Below are 23,016 nucleotides of genomic sequence, written 5' to 3'. Positions count from 1 at the left end.
GATACTAATAATAGACTCTCTCTGGTCAAACACAACTTCTCTCTTTTCACAAATAATACAGAACAGAGTAACTCGGCCCTTCCTAAATTTTTCTTAAGGTCAAGGTCACTGTTGTTCGCTGCCAGTAGTAGTAGACATTTGAACTCTTTTTGACCGATAGGACCCCATCCCACCTAAAAAAAAAACATTACATGAGCCGCATTTACTACTACTGCTACTACTACCACTGCTGCTGTTGCTACTACTACTGCTGCTGCCATTACTGCTACTACTACTATTACCACTGCTGCTGCTGCTAATGATGATAAATGTGACCCCTGTATGAAGATTAGTGGTTAAGAAAAATAAAAAGTATTTTTAAAAATGAAAATTTAATAATAATTTAACTTAAAAAGAAAAAAAAATTTCAAACAGTCCACCAAATCGCTTGTCCAATAGTTATTCTGGAAGTGCGCCTGTCAAGAGGCTGTCAGCCTGATGGTGAAAAATTTTCAAATGACAGAATATCTTCCCCGAATACGAACCTAGAAGGTCACTTAAACGGGATTTGTCCCAAAGTAAAGCCCCAAAGTTCACCACCACAACGACCACAAAATCAATAATGTAAAAGAACTAAATAGAACCGGGAAGAATATAAATAAGTAATATACGCTTATTACTTTGCATTAAGTAGGCCAACCCAAGAAAAACACACCGCAAACTCCTACAGAATTTGGAGGAATCCAGCTAGCAGACCAAACCTGGATGAAAACAGATTAGCAAATGTTAGAAGAGATATCTTCAGAAATACCAGACTCACAGATGCAGAATTAACCTCTATTAAAAAAGTGGTAGAGAATGACCTAAATGTAAGTCAGGAAAGAAATAACGAAGCTGAGGAGAGGAATGTTGGGCCACAAGCATTGACTAAAAGGCGCCCATCTGCCGAAACGACTCAAGATCCTGAAGAAGGAAAATATAATGACCCTAGAAAAAACAGCCCTGAAAATGATGTCGAAACAGAATTTGAAGACCTCATGTTTGTTGAACAACACAGAAAATCTATCATTGAAATGAAGCAAGAAGTTCTGAATGAGCTTGCAGTTGTAGGCCATACAACTATGAATGATAGGGAACCACTCCATAAACTCTCAAATGCACATCAACATAAAACAAATAAAAATTGGCAACTGCGTTACACAGGAAATCATACACCAACTAAAACCCGATCTTAATAAATTAAATGAAATTATTTACTCTGTCGCTAAGGTAATCGAAAGACGCTGTTTAACACCCTAAAAGCCAACAATACCAAATTCGAAAAGAAAATCAAACTGGAGGAGTAGAATTGAAACTGAAATTGAATCATTGCGAAGGGAGATATCAATATTAACTGAGCTAATCTCTGGAAATGATGTAAGATCAAGAAAAGGCAGGAAGATTGTGAGAAAATATGGACGCTCAACAAGAGAAGAACTAATGTCAGCGAAAGAAACACTTAAATAAAGAGTTCCAGCAAAAGCTCAGAGAATACGCAGATTTGAGAAAAGAATCAAATACTATAAGCAAAATAAGATGTTCAAATCCAATGCCAAATCATTTTACAGGGAAATAGGGAAAGAAAAAATAACCATTGAAAATCCACCCCTAATGGAAGAAGTTGAAAACTTTTGGAAAGGGATCTGGAGTGGTGAGAAACCATACAATGAAAATGCAGAGTGGATCAAACGCACCCAAGATGACTACAAAAATCTACAAGAACAGGTATGGGAAGACATCCCAATCGCCGACCTAAGGAGGGCACTAATGGAGGCTCATAAGTGGAAATGCCCTGGTATTGATAGAATACCAAATTTCTGGCTCTCATCACTCTCGTCCACACACAAAATGTTAGTAATACTATTTAATAGTATTATGAAAGACCCGGAAAAAACACCACATTGGATGGCAAATGGTATTACTTACCTCTTGCCCCAAAATAACAAAACGAAAGACCCAAAAAACTACCGGCCTATAACATGTTTGTCTACTACCTATAAGATTTTGACATCTATTCTAGTGGAGAAAACATATACGTTTATGGAAGAGAATAACCACGGAACAAAAAGGATGCAGACGAGGCTCATACGGATGCAAAGATCAGCTTCTAATTAATCGCATGATCCTTGAGAACTGCCATAACAAGCGCAGAAATCTCAGCTCTTCATGGATTGATTATAAAAAAGCCTTTGACAGCATACCACATTCGTGGATTCTGAAATCGCTGGACATTTTCAAAATTTCTCCTGTGAAGAGAACAGGATATGGCTACAAAATTGACAACAGGAAAATAAGCCATCTATTTTATATGGATGGTTTAAAACTATACGGCAAAGATGATGAAGAAATTGAAGGACTACTACATACTGTGAAAGGATTCAGTGATGATATTGGGATGGAGTTTGGCCTTGAGAAGTGTGCCAAAGCCACTTTTAAGAAAGGGAAATTGGTAAAGTCAAGTTCAATCGAATTAGATGTCAAAACAGTAATAAAGGAACTTGAGCAGGAACAAACCTATAAATACCTAGGAATAAATGAAGGCTCTGGTATCCAGCATGCAAGCATGAAAGGTAAGGTTAGGAAAGAATGTTATAGAAGAGTTCGAGCAGTCCTGAAGTCTGAGCTGAATGCATATAATAAGGTTTTAGCCATAAATTCCTTAGCAGTACCAGTTGTTCTTTATAGATTCAATGTGCTTAACTGGAATACCAGTGAAATAATGAAAATTGACAGAAAAATCCGCAAGCTACTGACTTGTAATAAGATGCACCATCCAAAGGCAGACATGGATCATCTTTACCTTCCCAGAGCTCAGGGAGGTCGAGGTTTTATCCAGCTTGAACTTACATACAAAACCACCACAATCGGACTGGCCAAATACCTTGAAGTAACCAACGATTGGATGCTAAAACTTGTTGAAAAACATGAAAGACTGAAAAGACTTCACTCTATTCTCAAAGAGAGCACAAAATTCGCTGCTGATCTCTTAGATACCCACCAGATTGATCAGGCTGAAGGAAATGCGCCAACTGCAGCTGCAAAGACAAAAGCACATGAAAATTTAGCTAGCAGATGGGGACAGAAACCTCTCCATGGCAAGTATGTGGCCCGTAGCAAACAAGCTGATGTCGACCAGAAACACACGCACCAATGGTTACGAAGCTCAGGGCTAAAAGCAGAGAGTGAAGGTTTCATATTAGCTGCTCAAGACCAAAGCTTATTAACCCGGAACTATCAAGCCAATGTAATAAAAAATGGAGCCGAAATGCCGATTCTGTAACGATGAGATTGAAACAATAGACCACCTAATCTCAGGGTGTAGAGTCTTAGCACCTGCAGAATATAAAGCAAGACATGACAGAGTCGGCCAGTATTTACACTGGACAATATGTCGGCATTATAAAATCAAAACCGCTGACAAATGGTATAAATATCATCCTGAAGCTATGACTGAGGGAGAAAATGTGTCGATTCTATGGGACTTCCCCGTGCAGACCGACAGGACTATAAAAGCTAATAAACCGGATATTATTATAAAAGATCAGGCAAAAAGGATGTGTTTATTAATTGACATGAGTATTCCTTGCGATCACAATATAGCGGTGAAAGAATTTGACAGGATTAGTAAATATAAAGACTTGCTAATAGAAATTGAAAAAATGTGGCATCTCAAGGCGACTACAGTACCAGTGATTGTAGGATCTCTAGGAATGATAAAAAAAGGTACTGAAACCTATTTGAAAATGATTCCAGGCTTACCATCCCTACAGAAAGTGCAAAAAATCGTATTAACTGGAACGGCTCATGTACTGAGAAGAGCACTATCGCTGTGAAAACAACATCCATTCGTGAATTTATTAATTAATGTTTTTAAATACATATTTTACCTGTGAATGCATACAATGAGCTTCTCTGCCCTAGGTGTACAGAAAACACTTGGTGAGAAACGGAAGAAAATTTGAAGAAAGAAGGAAAAAAAGAAATAATAATAATAATTATTATTATTATTATTATTATTATTGTAATAAGTTCTACTCTAGGCTGAAGGCCTGAAACTTGGTGGGATGGAAATTAGTCAATTACTTTAACCCTTGTGCATAACTGGTACTTATTACATTGATCCTAAAAGGATAAAAGGCAAAATTGAACTTGGAACATAAAGTTGGACAAAATGTCACCCAGCATATTGTATGGCTTGCTAACAATTCTGCCAGAGGCACAGAGCCACAAGGTTTTGGTGAGAGAAGTGTTGATGAAATTGGTCCTAATACTTAACTGATAATCTTAATTCAGTTTTGTGAAAACTCATTCTGTCATTCATTTAAAATAGGAATATGATTTGCATTTACTCCAAAGAAATTCTTATTCATCAACAATCTTTTGTACAAATCTTTTGTCATAGGTTGTTGTTATTATTGTTGCTATTCTCTTTGTTCTCTCTCTCTCTACCGCTGTGCTGTACCATTAACCTAAGCTAAAACCATTATTGTTGTCTCACACAACCTGCATACAGCATACACACATGCATACTTCTTTTGCATTACACGTAATAAAATTAAGTTGATTAGTATCAACTGTGCTTGTAAGGGGGAGGAAGAGGGTTATAGCTGTGTGTTTAGAGAATGCATATACACAGATAAGGATACACACACACACACACACACACACACACACACACACACACACACACACACACACACACACCATGCACAATTGCAAGCTGAGTGATTAAGAAGCTTGCAGGTTCAATTCCACTGTTTGTTATTTTGGCCAAAAGTCTTTTTCTATAACCTCTGGTCATCCCAAACCTTTTATAGGTGAAAACTGTGTGGAAGCCCATTGCATATGTCACACATGGTGATTCAACATCAAAATTATGTTACGGGTCCATCTCTTTGGAATACTCAGCCACTTATGTTTGCTAATAACAAATGAGTAGATTGTTCAGTTGATGGAGCAACTGGAATATTCATCCATCTCTTTGGAATACTCAGCCACTTATGTTTGCTAATAACAAATGAGTAGATTGTTCAGTTGATGGAGCAACTGGGATATTCATCACTGAAATGGACAAAAGTCATTTACTTGCTTTAAATTTATCTTTTTTTTTGTATGACTGTGTATATGAATAATGTGATGGGTGTGTATGTGGTATTGGTTTGTTTACATCCCTGTAACCTGGTTCAGCAAATGAGACTAACAGAATAAGTCCTAGTGTTGATGGATTCAAGTAAACCCTTCAAGGCAAAGGGATTTTGTATCAAGCATTTGTCACAACTCCTGATTAAAGATTTACACAAGGTCCCCTATTAGCACTTTCAAGTGTTAGCAATAGCTTCATTCATTTAGTGCAGGTATCAGGGAAAACTTCACATCCTTTTCTCAATTTATCTAGAAACTAAGGATCCAAATATCTTCAGGGTACAGGGGCGTACTTGATAAACCCACTCTATCCTCCAACTGGACATAAAACTGTTGGTTTTTCTCTAACAGTTTTACAAGTATTTAAGCAGCTGGAGATAGTCCTTCACCAGAGCTTAGCAATCCTATTTCATTGTTGTCATTGGCAAAGGTGTCCTCCGTGTGCCAAGAAGGGTCATGCTCACTGATACAAATTAAAAGCCATTAGATTCAACAAGCTTTGTTGGGGTTTCCTTGACAATCATTAAATTACAAAAGTCTAATCACTTTTCATCTGCTAGATATTCAACCACGTGCATTATGTTGACCAATAACAATCAGCCTACTGTCGACTTCCCATATGGATGCATGCAGCACAGATGTTAAAAAACAGAATGAATTTATTTAGGGAATGAAATAATGTTCCTACTTGACAAAATAACATTTAGACGGTTTTTTTTAAATTAAGGAAGATGCTTTCAGGTCAACATGTCTGCATCATCATCATCATCATTTAATATGTTTACCATGCTGGTATGGGTTGGATGGTTTGACTAGAGAGCTACACCAGGCTCAGTGCACAAATTTTATCTTGTCTGTCTTTCTTCATCTGTTGTATATGGAGGGATTGTCATGGAAGTACAGTTCTTTAGTGGCTCCAAAGGAGGAAGTCTGGGATGATTAAATCAAACAAATTGATTTGTCAGTTGAGATTTGTATTTCTTGAAATAAATAATTCTCCAAACAATCTCTCTTGCAGTATGGTCTGTTGTTCCACCTTATTGCCCTCAGACCATTATGTCCGGAGCAGCTGGTCAAAGAAATTCCTCTCACATTTAGTGGCATCAGCCATCAGTTGCTATTCGTGCATTTTCTCTCTCATCCTTGAAGAAATATGAGCTGATTATTCATTGTGAATTTACACTGATGGCTCTCAGCTTTTGTTTCCCCCTAAATCTGGTATTTCTTTTATTAACATAGCCATTAAGCTGGAAATGAACACCAGCATCCAGGATTAATTTGTAAAGAAATCAATCCCCATCTCTTGCCTCAAAAGGGAATCGTCCTTTCCTACTATCAACAGCTATTTTTTATTTTATTTACTAAAGGATTAACAAACCCTTATAATCCCGAGATGGGTGTCATAGTCAAATTGGTTAACTTCTGGAATAATTATTTCTATCTCATGGGGAAGGAAATTTGTCCAAAACTTTTTACATTATTTACCCTCAAATTCTTTTGCAAAATAAAAAATTTGACTGTCAATTATTGGAAAGTATGAAATGAAAAATCATAATCCTGTGGTCATTGGTAATCCACTAGTTTTATTTCTTACATTAATTGCACTCTGAATGGATACATATGTAATTCTATATAGATTAGCTGTAAGAATATTCTGGAGATATGAAACTCTCAGAAACGATATTGAATCAACATTGCTGCAGCTTGGTGGGGGCCTGTTTCCAGGGGTTCTCATGGAACTAGGTCTCCTGACGACCACAGATTCCTGTTGTTAGAAACAATAAATCCGACGGAGTACCATAGATTTAAAAGGCAGATTCTTCTCTCGAAAGACTCTCCTGCAGGAACTTTGTCCCACCACAATTGCCAACGAATTTTCAAAATATAATTCTATATTATCTGTCCTTTGGGCTGTGCTGAATTTCTCCATTAAAATTGCCAAGGGTTGAACAGAAAAATTATTTGAAAGATTAGTATGATTTTCAGGCCTCTTTTCTGTGTGTGTGTGTGTGTGTGTGTGTGTGTGTGCATACACACACACACATTATATATTGTATTTTTTGTGTTGTATGTATTTCTGCATGTATGTATTGTATTTAGTTGTTCATATTAATCATTATCTGCCTTCTGTGAGTTCAGAAATTCTCATTTGTTTTCTTCAATCTTCATAGGGAACTGCCCCGTCTCTTCCCGATAACCACCACCTGCCCAGCCATTCCACATTGCTTTATCTGTCCTTCACCTTGCCCCTTTTTTGTTGCTGGCTGCTCCTACCCATCTTTCCATCCACACACACACACACACACACACACGAGGCTGCAGTATGAATCATTGTAGCGAAGGGCTGGGGATGCAGATGATGATATGATGGGTGTCGAAGGAAAGGAGATGCAAAAGGAAGCAAGGATGTGCTGCTCAGGCAGCAGCATTCTAGAAGTGAAAAAGTGAGTTGTGGTGTAGGGGCCAGTGAGGGGGTTGGTTGTGATGGGGGTGGGGTTAGGTTAAGACCAGAGGAATGTTAATGGTGTAGGCTGAGGTAAAAGAATGATATCATGCTTGCTATCGGCTTTGAAGTACCAATGGGTGACCAATTGATAGAGGTGTTAGAAGGATGGCTAGATTGCTTGGTGGCAAGCATTCTAGCTCCTCTCTTTACTATGAGCTCATATTCTGCTGAGGTCATCCTTGCCTTTCATCTTTTGGGGTCATTAAATAAAGTAACAATCCTGCACAAGAGATCAATTCTTCTCTTTCTCTAAGTTTTTCTTTCCTTCTGAAAGGAATCAACCATAGTCAAGTGAGGAGATAGATTGATGCTATTAGGTGTGAAAGTCCTAGGACATGTCATATGTTGTAACTGTCAGTTTCGACCTCCTCCTGGCTTGCGAAAGTTATGTCCCACAAATGATTCTGTAAACTACGAAACAAATGGTAGTCTGAAGGAGCAAGGTCGGGAGAATAAGGTGGATGAGGATCTTCTGTGATGTGATCTTTGCAGTGTGGGGTCACACATTGTCCTGATGAAACATCACTCCTTTTCGATTCACTAAAACGGGTCTTTTTTTCTTCAAAACTTAGTTCAAACGCTCTAATTGCTGACAGTAGACTTGAGCATTGATTGTTGCATTAGGTGGTAACAATTGAAAGTGAATTACTCCTTTGCAATCCCACCAGATAGAGAACCTTTTCCCATGAAGTTCCCTTCTCGGTTGTGGTTGAGCTTTTTCCCTTTTACAAAGCCACTGTTTACAATGTTTAACATTTCGATAGAAGATCCATTTTTCATCACCAGTCACAAGTCTATCCAAAAAGGGTGAAAGAGTTCACGAGAATGAATTTCTTTGGAGAGAAGAGCAGATGTCAACTCAGGATTTGCGGTTGCTTTTGGACAGTTCATGAGGCACCTATTTTCCAAGTTTAGGAACCTTTCCAAGTTGTTGAAGATGACAATGAACAGTTGTATGGTTTGAACTAAGCTTTATTGCCAATTGTTCAACTGATAATGCAGGATTTTCTTCAAATAATGCCTCAAGGAGCTTATCATCAAACTCAACTGGACGTCCTGTTCGATCTTCATCTTCAAGGCTGAAATCTCCACTTCTGAATTTTGCAAACCATCTTCTGCAAGTTCTTTCATTCAAGCATTCTTTCCCATAAACTGAGTGTATGTTTCGAGTCCTTTGGTTGCAGAGATTCCTTTTTGTACTCATAAAGCCTTATGTGCCACAAATGCTCTTTGGATACTTCCATGTTAGAAAGGGTTTTAATCAAAGAAATTTTAATTCTATTATTCTGTAATTAGTTTAATGTACATAAATGCATAAAGATAATTTTTAATTCCATTAGACATTCTAAAATACTATTAAACTTCATTCAGTTTTAAAAAAGGTAAAATTGGGCAGAACTTATGGAATGACTTGATACAACTCTGACTTCAGGAAAGCAGCCAGCCACCTAATCGCTTATCAGTCTGGTGGGCTCATAAGCCAGATCAATTACCTTCTCACCTGGTGACATGATAGGCAGATGCTGACAAATGCAAAGTCTTTCTCAGGTGAAGAGTGTACACCCCAACATAAGCTACTGGTTAGTGACTTCAGAATTAGGGCTAGAAAGACTTGGGAAAATAACCCATATTGGAAAAGAAGATTATGGAGCTCAAAAACCCAGCTGACAGAAATTTAGAGACATTCTACTGGAAGCTTCTATTGATAGAGAGGAGGAAGTAGGGACATATAGCTTAGAGCAGTGCTACTCAAAGTGGTGGTCCGTGGACTGGCACCAGTCTGCAAGCTATCAGCTGCCGGTACACAGTGAGTTTCCAGAAAAGAAAGAAACATTATAAAATGCTTATCTAATATTCTGTTATATGTTTATAAAATAAATATAAGATAAAAAACAAAATTGTCAACTTTTATTATATTCATTATATATATTGTTTCCGGTATAAATTAATATTACTAAGAAATATTACCTGTCCATAGCACATTGGGGAAAAAAAACTGATTTAGAGGAGAATTGGAAGTTCCTGCAGGACAATATACTGTGGGCTGCAGACCAAATCTGTGGATGGTACAAAGTCCCAGCTAGACTGCAGGTGATATGGTGGAACAAAGAGGTGGTCAGCATGGTGGTGGAAGAAGGAGGTGGACATATAAGAGGTGCAGTGGAATCACAGGTAGATTAACAGGTAAAGTTGTCTTTGTATGTGGCAGGTGTGCAGGAACAATAAGCACTAAGAGCACATGGGACTTAGATTCTCTCAAATTCCCAGGAGGAGGATCTCTTGGAGTTGTAGATAGTTTCTGTTACCTAGGTGACCAGATTAGAAATGGTGGTGGATGCTCTGAAAGTATTGTCTCTAGAATAAGAATAGGATGGAGGAAGTTCAGAGCTATTACCTCTGCAGGCCACAAAAGGCCTCTCTCTCAGAATGAAAGGTAGACTACATGATGCTTGTGTGTGAATGGCTGTACTCCAGGGTAGTGAGTGAGACATGGGCTCTGAATGCTGAAGACATGCATAGATTGGAGAGAAATGAAGGTAGTATGCTCCACTGGATGTGCAACATTAGTATGCGTGTACAACAGAGTGTATTGAGAGAAAAGTTGGGCAGAAGAGGAATCAAATGCAGCATGCAAGAGAGAAGACTGTGTTGGTGCTTGGACATTTGACACATATGAATGAGGACAGCTGTATAAAATAAGTGCCATGGATGGGGGAGACCTAGGAAGACATGGGATGAAGGAAATGACAATGGAGCAAGATGTCTGGCAATATGAGGTTCTTGAGAAGACCTGCTCACTTCAGCAGAACTGAGTTCTAGAAGTGCTGTGTTCCACTCCCATGTAATAAAACTTTTCACACACCCTACTGCAACTAACCAAACTACATTTCTCTTCCTCGTGTTTCCTATTTCATACACTATACTTATCTCTCACACCCTAATTGCTGTCCTCATGGCCCTGTTCACTGTATCATGACTTATCCTGTAGTCCATCCTCCCCCAACCATCACCACCTGTATATATACCCAGGTTTTCACCACTCACTGCATTCCCATCTCCCACTCTCTACTCATGCTTCTTTGGCAATGCCCTGCCATTTATATTGTGACCTCCATGCCTCAAGGGTATGTCCTGGCACTTGCTACCATCATCTCTCTCTCTCTTCTCTTACTCGACCAACCCATTTATATTCTGATCCCCGTCCCTTGTGAATATGCCCAGCATTTTGCCACCATCTCCCTCTTGCTCTCTTCTGCATTCCTGCTATCTCTCACTCTCTCTCTCTCTCCTTCTCCTGCTCTTCCCTCAAGCTGGGTAACCATGTGTCTCCTTAACACCTGTTTCTGTCCTCATTCTTCTCTCTCTCTCTCTCTCTCTCTCTCTCTCTCTGGCCAGGTAACCATGTACCTCCCCTACAGCAGGGCACCTATTTCTCTCTCTCTCTTTCTCTTTGTCACACTCTAACCATTCATCATCTGACACAAGATCCCCTCCACCTCCAATGCCCCCTTCCCCTCTCAAAGACTTCTTGTCTTGCAAATTACTTGGTGACCCTGTCAGTGCTGGTGCCACATAAAAAGCACTCAGTCCACTCTACTGGATGGTCGGTGTTAGGAAGGGCATCCAGCCATAGTAACTGTGCCATAGCAGACATAGAAATCTGGTACCGGCTCCCGCCTGGCCAGTTCTTGTCAAACCATCCATCCCATACCAGCATGGAAAGTAGATGCTAAATGATGATGATATATAAACCACCAGCCCTCTTTCACACGCACATATATACTCTTATACACACACGCACCTTCGTGTTGGGGGTCATCTTTACTTTGTTATCTCCCCTACTTCTTCGCTCTCCTGTGTGGCCCTTCTGTCTGGCAGTCGCCATGATAGATCGTTAGCCACTACACATATTTTTTCTCTCTCCTTGTTTCTTTCTGTGTCCCTTTCTGTAGAAGAGCGTAGTCTCGAAACGTAAAATACTTTTTCTATTCCTGAGCGTTATACTAATACATCTGTTTGTTTGTACACCACCTGTCCTCGTCTTTTGTTTTTTTCGTGAACTTTCCCCCTATATATATATATATATATATATCATCATCATTTAGCGTCCGTTTTCCATGCTAGCATGGGTTATACACACACACACACATGTATGTATATATGTTACAACCATGATATATATGTGTATACATACACAAGTATACATATATCTACACATACACACACACACACACATCTACATACACCCATCTTACTATTCAACACAGACTTTACATCCAACACTCAATTTTGTGAGCTAATTGTAAATATATTTATGAAATGTTTACAACATATCGACAATTTCAAACACTTTGTATAAAGTATTTATACATCAAATAGTTGCTTCATTGATTGTATTATGAGACATAAATTAGAATATTTATCGGCTGTTTTGCCAGAAGCAGAGCATTCTAAAAATATTAACCACTAAGTTATTTATTTCAGAGAATTACTAACCACACTTTTTTCATGTCCATATTTTTTTTATTCGGCATATTTTTCTTTCTTACGGGTTTATTACAAGAGGTTTGTGCTGGCCTGGCTGCTGTATATAAGGACAGTGTACTTAAAAACTCTTCTTCACATAAACTTGTGGTGAGCTCTGCAAAGGAGATGTTGGGACCAATGTTGGGACCAATGTTGCGAGATTTTATGAAATACTATTTAACCATTCAGCATTCAAATCGGTTATATCCATGGTCCAAATATTCTACCTGTTTTATGCTCAGACCATCCAGATCCAGCCTCTCACACCTTTCATACAATGTTATTCTAAAAATAAACAGCACATCACCAAAATCTCAATGTTAAAAGAAGATGCATGACCAATTTAAAGCTGTGTGAATCAATAAACATAAGACAGCAATCTGAAAGCTAAAGGACCAATGTTCTGTGAATGGTGTCGTTTCCCTGCAGCATCCACATACCTGCACATAAATATACGCACACAGTGTGTGTGTGTGTGTGTGTGTGTGTGTGTGTGTCCTTCTGGAATGCATTATCACCCCACCCACCCCCATATACGTAAATATAACGTTTTCAAACCCAAAATACTAAATACATTTGCTATGGCATCTATTTAATAACGTCTGTTTACATGCAGCATTTTTCATTTCTGCATTTGTAAGTAAAGGATTTTACACAGTATCTACTAATGATGTGACTTACTGGTATGCCTACTGCCTACCCTCAGTATTTACTCATGCTATGTGCCTAGAAATTACACACACATGTTTGTACTCTCTTTTACTCTTTTACTGGTTTCAGTCATTTGACTGTGGCCATGCTGGAGCACCACCTTTAGTCGAGCAAATTGACCCCAGGACTTATTGTTTGTAAGCCTAGTACTTATTCTATCAGTCTCTTTTGCCCAACCACTAAGTTACGGGGACGTAAGCACACCAGCATCAGTTGTCAAGCAATTTTGGGGGGACAAACACAGATACACAAACATATACACACACATACATACACATATGTACGACGGGATCCTTTCAGTTTCCGTCTACCAAATCCACTCACAAGGCTTTGGTCGGCCTGAGGCTATAGTAGAAGACACTTGGCCAAGATGCCATGCAATGGGACTGAATACAGAGCCATGTGGTTTGGAAGCAAGCTTCTTACCACACCACTACTCCTCTGCCTATATATATATATATATAAAGTCAAGGTAGAAAATACTGAAGTAATTTTATAAGAACCATTTCAGTACCAGTTTCAGTCATTGAGACTTTTTCAACTGCAAGTATGGAAAACAATTCAATTTTGGAAAAGTTAAAAGAAAAGTTTTTTAAAAGAATATTTGCATAGTATTCAAATACAAGGGGCATTTTCCTTGTTTCTGCCTGTCTCTGTCTCTCTTGTTTACTCTTGTGCATTTGAGGTCGTTGGAATTTCTGTCTGTCTGTCTCTCACACACTCTTTCCTATTTGTATGTGTATATGTCTACATGCACACGCACGTGTGTTTGTGTGTGTCCCTCTAGTGCCAAACAGTATTGTTCCCAAAACAAGCTGAATGTCCAGTCATCTGCCCTAAATCATCAGTATCCATGATTATACATATATTGTATTGGTGTCATGAAAAATGCTTCAAGTATACCTTACAAAGTGGTTGGCCATAGGAAAGGCATGAAACCATGCCATGGCAGACATGGGAGCAAGATGCAATCCATCCTTGAGGCTATCAGATTCTGTGAAACTGTCCAACCCATGCCAGAATGGAACATGGGCATTAAATGGTGAGGATGTGTATGGATGCTGTGGTGTGCATGCCTTTCAAATAGCATTTTTTTTTGTTGTTTATTTTTTGTTGTTCTTCTGAGATGGATTATTTCAGAGAAAGGTAAAAACTCTTGAATATTTGAATATTTTTTAAATTGTCTTCTGGTATTTTCATATCAGCTTTACTAGGATTTGAACTCTTTGCCTTGTTAGAAGCCAAAGTAAAACTCTTGCCGATTATACAACCAGTTTCCTCAAGCTGCAAAGAAAGGAAACTAAATCATCCATTCTGGAATGCATTATTGGATTTTCTCCTCTCTTTTGATGTTGTAAAAGTTTTCTCATCATTTTAGCATCTACTATTTTTTCCATACTTGCAGGGTTCAGGTAAAATTCATTGAAACAGGTTTTTTCTACAGCTGGATGCTTTTTTCTTTCTTGCTTGTTTTTAACTCTCACCTGTTGCCAAGTAAGCTGATATTTTCCCATGGTTGGACATGTTTTCATTAATGGTTGCAAATGAACACAGCTGGTATGATGGTCACACTCATTTGCAATCATGTGATATCAAGACAAGGAGAGACAGACAGACAGATGCCTGTGCTCACCTCACACATATACAACACGCTTCTTTCAGTTCCCACCCACCAAATCCACTCACAAACATATTAGCACATTGTTTAGTGTTTCTTTTTTTCTCCGAAAACAGGATTCGGGGGTTCATTTGTGATACTTTCTGAGGAAATGGATTTTTCTTGATTCATTCACAAACTGCTACATTTGATGTTCATAGGTTAAGGACCAAATTTCTTCTGCAAGATGATGATGACAGTGTGTGGCAGCACCGTTGACTGTTTTCATTAGATCCACTTTTAACAGAGTTAATCGTGGGAAAGTCTTGTGGCCTCCATCTACCAGAGGAGGCATCACTGTTCGTTCCAACAAGATGAAACAATTGGATACTGATGATTTAGTGCAGTTGACTGGACATCCAGCTTGTTTTGGGAACAATACTGTTTGGCACTAGAGGGACACACACAAACACACGTGCGTGTGCATGTAGTCATATACACATACAAATAGGAAAGAGTGTGTGAGAGAGAGAGAGAAATTCCAATTGATTTAGACGCTTCCCCTTTCCTCAAACATGTGAAGAAATATAGACACATAAAGAGATAGACAGAGAGAAATAAGTAAACATCAAATCATCCATGGCAAAAGGAGTGGCACCGAAACAGCTGTGCCAAAATGTCTCCTGACCCTGTTCAAAACTTCCTATCATTTTGGGGGTAAGAGTGCTTAAACAAGTTATTCAAAGACTAACTACACCCATCCCCATTGGGGTCCTTGACTGATTGCACTAGAACAAAGTAGTGACACATTAGCGCTTGCTTAAGTTTTGTTTTTGTTGATGTTGTAAACCTGGGAATCTAATAATGATATTAGTGAGGAAGCTGAAGGCCAGTATTGGAGGTGTGCCACTTTACATGTTGTTGTTGTTTCACCTCAGGTCAGTCCAGGTCAAACATCTATAATCAATGCTGTGGTCATTCCCCTTTTCCAGACAGTTTGTCTCAGCATTATTCAGTATCCTTAAGTCGATAGATACAGATATGGTTGTGTAGTTAACAAGTTCACTTCACAACCATCTGGTGTCAGGTTCAGTCCCACTGAAGGGTACCCCAGGCGAGTGTCTTCCACTCTTGCCCTGAGCTGACCAAAGCCTTGCAGTTAGATTTGGTAGATGTGTGTGTGTGTGTTCATATCTCTTTGTTTTTACATCACATGCTAATCATATATATATATCACCATTGTACAAGAGCTGTTGTTCCTTTGCAATCTTGCATAGGAATATATTCAGCCATTGTGCTAACAGGTGATGGTTGGTGAGAGCAAGAGCACCCAACTGTAGAAAATTTGTTTCAGTGAATTTCATCTGACTCGGACAAGCATGCACAAATGGACATCAATGATGATGACGTCAACAACAACAACAAAAGTATGTGATTTATTTATTTCTATTATATATTACGGGTGGTGAACAATAAATTGCATCATTGGCTCAAGAGTTCACTGCTTTCCAAATGACAAGAGCAATCAGGGATTGTTTACACAACATGGACAGAATAAATAATATGAGGGATTTCATTTGAAACAACATTTGAAAAACATTGGTTTTTCATCTTTCACTGATATTCATCACCAAAAGATATTTATGGATGTGTGGTTAACAAGCTAGCTTTGCAACCATGTGGTTTTGGGTTCCGTCTCACTGAGTTGCACCTTGGCAAGTGTCTTCTACTATAGTCCCAGATCAACCAATATCTTGTGTGTGAATTTGGTAACTAGAAACTGCATGGTATCCTGTTGTGTGTGGGTGTGTGTAAGAAATTGAAATGACAAAAAAAAAACAGAAATTTGTTCTGAACCTTGTTAGCTTACAACTGTTTCTGTCATAAGATGCAATGCACTCCTGGTTGAATGTGTATCACCTATAAGCTTCATCAAAGCTTCAAGCATGAAGTGCAATTGAAATTGCATTTCATTCAACTAAAACTGCATTTCATCTTACGGCAGAAACAGATGTAAGCTAATGAAGTTCAATCACAAAATTTATTTTTCTTTTGACATTTTAACTTATTTCTACTCTGTACCCAACTGACACTTTGTTCTGAAGCATATATATATATATATATATATATATATATATATATATATATATATACATTGAGTTTAAACACCGGGTTATTAGTATTACTATGTCTAAGTGAAATAACAATAAATATATATATATAAACAGCAAAATTTGGGTTTGTTAAAATATGTTTGTGACATATTTCAACTGCTAAAAGGCAAATTCACTGCATGGAAAAAATTTTCTCTTATGGTAAAAAAGTTTAAAAAACCATATCTGTCCAGTGTCACCATCTACCTGGACAGACCTTATTAAAGCCTTTAGCTAAAATACAGTCAACAATATTGACTGATTTGTGCCAGTAGACCACCAGGTCTTGGAAATTATTATAATATTAGCAGCAAGCAGTGTTTAGGTCAGTTAAAATATGTTTATGACCTACTTCAACTGCTAAAAGGCAAAATTTTGTATATGTGTGTGTATGTGTATATATATATATATATATATATATATATATATATATATATATATATATATGTATATATATGTATATATATGTATATAAAATATAATATGTATATAAAATATAATATAATGTTTGTGTTTGTCCCCATCATTGCTTGGCAAAAGAGACTGATAGAATAAGTGCCTGCTTTTCAGGAGTTGATTTGCCCTTCAAGGCAGTGCTCCATCATGGCCACATTCCAATGACTGAAACAAAATAAAAATTCACGTATAACAAACTTTTACCTAGTTTCTATCTACAAAATTTCACTTTCCAATGTATTGGTCCACCTTGGGCTTTGGTAGAAAACATTGAGAGATTGAACCTAACACCACAGCATTCTGAATCAAACTTTTTAACCGTACAGCTATGTCTCCATAATGGAGATTTTGGTTGCAATTTCTGGCAGGTTTTGCAATTTTATCAAGATTCTTTCATTGAATGCTCAATGTCACCAGCAGACACACGGACGATGTGTGCTAATACTTTCATTGTTTTCTATAAATGGTTGCATTTAATGAAACTAGTTGAAAGGTTTTGTGTTCTTTGTAATTTATTTTGGTTTGGTGAGATTTTGGCCCTGGCACAGCTGGCACCATTGTTGTTATTTGTTTCTGTTGGCCAAATCTGATGTCTGTGGAAGAATTATACCTGACTGTGTGTGTGTGGGGGGGGGGGGTTCTTTCTGATGTTCTTTAGTGCTACTGGTAAGAAGAGATGCTGGGATTTGAAGAAGCTACTTTATAGGGTCCGAGGAGATGTTTTGATAGCAACCGCTTTCATGTCACTACCTCAACACTGAATTATTTGACATCAGATGTTTTCATGTTGCTCTTGTATTCTTTCTCTCTCTCTCTCAATGTGGAAGTATGTTTGTGTGTGGTTGTGTAAAAACCAGGTGATTTAATCAGAGCTGGAGTGATGCTGCAGCAACCTGGAAAATGGTGAAGAAATGAGAATGCAGTGCTACACGAGATGAGGTTATCTCTTTGGTGATGACTGTGTGGTTGGTTGTTTTAGGCTAAAATGATTGAGAAGAGAGATTTCTGGAAATGGCAGCTTAGGGAAGCATTGTCCTCTGAATGGTTACTAATGGGCTATTTGAGTGTCAGGGCTTGAACTGTGATGAGATTGGAAAAAAAAAGATCCTCAACATTAATGATGTTATGGATTAGGTTTCCTAGGGTGTTTGAGAGCCTGCAGAGGGAGCGAAAGGCTTGTAGAAGTTACATCACTTGGGTTTTTGTTAAACTTTAAACTTGTTTATGATTTTTCCAAGTTTCCAGATTATTAAAATTGACATTGGTGATACAAGTGGTGATAGCAGATGGAGAACTGATTCCTGCACACACCAAGTCCCTTTTTCATGTAGGGTTGTGATTTTGTCTCTCCTTGAAATTTTTCAGTTTTTAATTTGGGATCTGTTTACTTTGTGTGGATTTTGACGGTTAATGTTTGATAAGGATGTTTATTACACACATGTGAGTGAGAACACTTTCAGATATTTTTGGTATCTAACATATGTCAGATACTGCGAGCGCTGCTTCTGATTGGTCAATCCATGATGATGACCCGAGGTCACGGTGACAGCACTACTTTTGTCATTCATAAGTTACAACTAAACTTCATTCATTACTTTCACGAGCAGGTAGAATGTAGCCATGTAATTAAACAAACATACTATCTTTTTTATACCAGATATCACTTGAAGTCATATACACATAAAATATAAACATTTCTGGTGGTAATTCAATTTTTTGTTGCCAAAAAAATCACATCATATTTCATCTTCTCGTTGATACTGTTGCAGTGCAGGTAGATCTATCAACAAGATGGCTACTGTTGTCGATATCAAGGTGAATGATTTTGTTAAGATTTGAAGATTCAATCTGTGTTATGTATTTCTTGAACGTGAACTTGAATGTTAACAAAATGTTAAACAGTCATCAGTTATCAGTCATTTCACCTGAAAACTTAGCGCTATAAAGTCGGACTATCTTCCTGCGGCATGACATCTTTTACAGTTACACATTGTGACGTCACTGACGTGAAATCAAGCTGTATTCATGCGCGCTTCAACACGATGTGAAGAATTTAGTTATTGGGTTAATAAAATATGGTCGTTTATTCGTGTGTAATAAATAAAATACCAAACTCATTCCCTATGGATACCGTATTTATTACAAGTGGCTTGTAAACGTATCTAACAAGCGAAAGCGAGTTAGATACGTTTACAAGCCACTCGTTGTAATAAATACGGTATCCATAGGGAATGAGTTTGGTATTCTCTATTTACTTGATGTTGTTACTGTCAGGTTTATATTGATGTGACACTGTGCTCTAGCCATTGTTGTTGTTGTTGTTGTTGCTGTTGTTGTTGTTGCTGTTGTTGCTGTTGCTGTTGCTGTTGTTGCTGTTGCTGCTGCTGCTGCTGCTGCTGCTGTTGCTGTTGCTGCTGCTAACAATGCTAATTACTCTCTATTAGTGTTTCACTGATAGTTTTAGTATTAATCTGGGATACAAATATTTACCAATTTTTCTGACATGTTCTGGTTTATTTTTGTTGTTTCCTTCCTTAGTTGTTTGATATTGAATTTTATTTCACCTGTCTGCACTAATGATGGTGGTGGTATTGTGTTTGAGGTTGGCTATTTCTGGTTTGTAATTAGGATTGTATTATGTTGCCTTTTGGTAGTAATTCTTTTATTGGATGCCTTCTACTGGAGTGTCTCTGTTGGTGAGTGTGATGCTGTGGAATTCTGGAAACCTTGGTTCTTATTTCTGTTTCCTGGTGGAATTCACTTCATTGAGCTTTTTTGAAATTTGTTTAAATTTTTTTTACTTTCATCATTGATGTGCAAAAGTTTTTTGATGATAAGGGATTTGGCAATTCAAGGAAAGTCAAGGAATTGCTGAGTGATTTGTTGTGGCAGCTAATGTGAGGAACAAAGGGTGATATCTAAGAAAGAATTATTTTAGTTGGTTTGGGAGGTATATGTGTATGTGGAGGCTATTGTTCAAGATATTAAGGGAATCTAGTGGGGGTGATACTAGGGTCCACTCCCTAATGTGTTTGTGAGAGTGTTAATGAGATGTAGCTGGTAGATGTAACTTATTGAGGTTGGCACTATTAGATACATAGATGCGAAGTGGGCAAATGAAGAAAGTAGCACTCAACACATTGAGTAGGAGATTATTATTATTATTGTTATTATTATTATTATTGTGTGTGTGTGTTTGTTTGTTATGTTATGTTATGTTAAGTGTTGCTAGTTTTCATTTTGAAAGTATTTCCAGTGCATTGTTGCTCCCTTCACAAATGTCACTTTCGACACCGATACAGTGACTGCAAATGATGATGTGTTGTAAGACCACTTTTTATGGAAAGCTGTCTGTTTAGTGTGATTTTAGCAGAATATTGAATGGTGGCTGTGAGTTATGGAGAGTGGAAATAGAATTAGTACAGAATGTTGTAATAAAATCTTTTAATTCCATAAAGGTGTTTCCAATGCCATCAGTGTTGTGGAATTTTTATGTTTGCAAAGTTTCTTTTTGTGTGTGGAATTTTTATTTTCAAGTCTGTTGGATGAAGACTTGTGACCAAGATAGTAGGATAGTAACTGAATATGACTTGCCTGGAATTTCTTGCAAAATTAAGTGGCTGCATATAGCCTTTCTTGCTAGCTAAAACGAAAAATTGGTTATGCATCTACCATTTCTCATCTCTGTTGAGTGTTGCTAAGAAATACTTTCCTCTTCATTGTCATAATTATTCATTTTTCCATACTTGAATGGCTTAGACAAATATATCATTCAGGTAGTGTTTCACTATAAACTGTCCGTTCTGTAACTGTGCTACTGGATCCTTTCAGTTTTGCTGCCAATTTTCAATCTCCTCAATTCCTGCTCAAATTGATTTCATATTTGGTGTAATGATATGGTTTTATATGCTAATCACTGCTTTGAAATTCATTTTTGCAATAAATCAATAAATAAAGAGTTATTAGCTAATTTGGGGTAATTTTAGCCAATCGTAAGCCACAGACACATTCATACTTGTTTCCATAGTGACAAGGCAAACATGAGAACTCTTTTGTCTGCAAGAAAGCATGTGTTGACAAATATATTCTTTGCAAAAGCATGTGTGTCAATGTTGTGTTCTGCTGCTTGTGCCTTGGTCGACAGATGTGCTAAAAATGACAGCCAAATAGGTCTTAAATCATACACACACTCCAATTTTTTTTTTTTGCATAATCGTATGAATTCCTGAGTGTAGAATACAAGTTTGTAAAAGTTTTCTGAAAATTCCCCAAATAAAAAAAGTTATGAAGGGTTATAAGTCATGTATGAAGCAGAAGTTGATTCGTTTACAGTTTCATATTAAAACATGTCACACACAAAATGACAGATATTCTAAATCCTGCTTTCTGATTGGGTGAAAATGATCAAACTTTAAACCTCTAGAACTTTTTTTTTTTAATTTTCCTAGGAAAGTGAAATATCTCTTGAGATTCAGCTTGGAAAACTACATTAATTCACCAAATTTTTAAATTTTTAATAAACCTCTTAAAAATTGGCTGCCAAGCTGAAAAGATGCAGCAAATTTGTGAAAGCACACCGAGCCATGCCTGCACCTAGAATCACCATCACATCCATACCTAACTTGATAATAAGTCGATGAAGGAGGCTTCTATGTGGTCACTCTGCTTGAAATAGCAACCAAATCTTTCTCAAATTTCACCTGACTGTCTTAAAAGAAACACTGGCTGTGATTCTAGATGCAGAGTCTCTAAAAAAGTAAATAAGACTGGGTAGTCATGACTGGAATCTCTTTTGATAATAACTCTTCCTAATCAGAACTGAGCTGGAGCCAGCAACAACACAGACCAACACCACCTAACATTCCTGCTCCACTCTTATCACCACCACTCCAAATATGCCCACCCACCATTAACAACAACAGCACCACCATTGTTGCCCAAAAGGTACTCTTGGAGTCATGAGTGAATGTTTATATCAACTTGCTGGAAATAACAGTCAAATCTTCATCAAATCCTAAACTACCATCTTAGAAAAGGTTGCAGTAGACAATGTGATCCCAAGAATGTCTTTGATCATAAATTTACTCAACCAGGACAGACCTAGGGTTAAACAGCAGTGTCATCACCACTATTACTGTGGACCTCAATGTGGTTGCTTGAACTGTTAGAAAAAGCAGCCAAATTTCTTGTGCCACAATGTCTATTTTTAGAAAAGGAAGGTCATATTGGATATTGTAGTGAACTGTGGAAAAAACACAGGATTAGAATCTCTTTGACATGTCCACCTGATCAGGAAAGGCCTGGGGTTAAACAACAACAACTCTATTGTTTCCTTGACTTGTATCAACAACAACAACAACAGCACCACTGCTGCTGCTCTTACTACCATCATCATCATCATCATCACTATCGATATCACTATTGTAATTACAACTACCACCACCACACCACCACACCCACCACGAACAGCACAGTTGCACTTATCATCATCATCATCAGAGAGAGAATATATGTGGTTACTTGACCTGCAAGACATAGCACCTAATTTCTTCTTCCCTCAAAATCACACCCCACTGCCTTTAAGAGAGATAATGCAGTTGTAAATATTCCTGTCAGACTGGATGGTCACTGCTGGAACACCCTTAATCATAGGTCTGCTGAATCAAATTAGACTTGGTTCAACACCACTACTACTACTACTACTACTACTACTACTACTACTGCTTATCAGCAATGTGAATGGGGAAGTAAAAATCAATAATGTAGTCCTGCATAGCCTTAAAAAGGGGAGGGGGGAATGGGATGGCCCCTGGCTAGGAGACTGCTGCTGCTGCTACTGCTGCTGTGTCAGTGGGGAGGGGAGTGAACATGCAAAAGTGTTGTATGTCAAAGTTGAAAGAAATCAC

At 37.8% G+C, this 23,016-nt stretch overlaps 1 protein-coding gene across 3 annotated transcripts in view; it reads left to right on the top strand.

Annotated features, from left to right (window-relative positions):
- LOC115223715 (uncharacterized protein DDB_G0271670-like) overlaps positions 1–23,016 on the top strand; it is a 123,014-nt gene that overhangs the window by 43,616 nt on the left and 56,382 nt on the right. The window contains exon 2 of one of the 3 annotated variants that reach the window (XM_036512672.1): positions 17,938–17,946. The exons of the other annotated variants lie outside the window; for them this stretch is intronic. The gene's annotated coding sequence lies outside the window, so the exon portion shown is untranslated. The remainder of the gene's footprint in view (positions 1–17,937; positions 17,947–23,016) is intronic. 3 annotated transcript variants of the gene reach the window in all.

Source organism: Octopus sinensis, linkage group LG23 (assembly GCF_006345805.1).
Source record: "Octopus sinensis linkage group LG23, ASM634580v1, whole genome shotgun sequence".
In the NCBI taxonomy this organism is placed as follows: domain Eukaryota; kingdom Metazoa; phylum Mollusca; class Cephalopoda; order Octopoda; family Octopodidae; genus Octopus; species Octopus sinensis.
The sequence above is the reverse complement of the archived record's forward strand: the minus strand, read 5'-3'. Positions and strand labels throughout refer to the sequence as shown.